We start from the raw sequence: 376 nt of genomic DNA on the forward strand, positions 1-376 counted from the left end.
CCCAAGAGCTTCCACGTAAATAAGAGAAGTGAACGAATCACTGCATTAGTGTGAATGGTTCAGTGAATGAACAAGGGAAAGCAGGACTGAATTTTCCCATTCCCTTAGCTATTTAAATATGAACATAAACTCTCACACACATACACTAGCGAAGAGTGAAAGCGAGAGTGAAACTCAGAAACTGAGGTGCAGGATGCTTATCCTCTTGCGTGAATTTGTAAATGCCCGTAAAATGTGCACCAAACGCCCATTAATCCCATGCTCCAAAGCACCAATGACTAAGCTAAACTCGTATTGTATGATTATAAGGCCCAAAATCTAAAGAGAGCTTACATTAGTTCGCCCATAGAAAGACTCTTTTTCCCCCCCTCCGGCC

Source organism: Penaeus monodon, chromosome 25 (assembly GCF_015228065.2).
Source record: "Penaeus monodon isolate SGIC_2016 chromosome 25, NSTDA_Pmon_1, whole genome shotgun sequence".
NCBI classification, from domain to species: Eukaryota; Metazoa; Arthropoda; class Malacostraca; order Decapoda; family Penaeidae; genus Penaeus; species Penaeus monodon.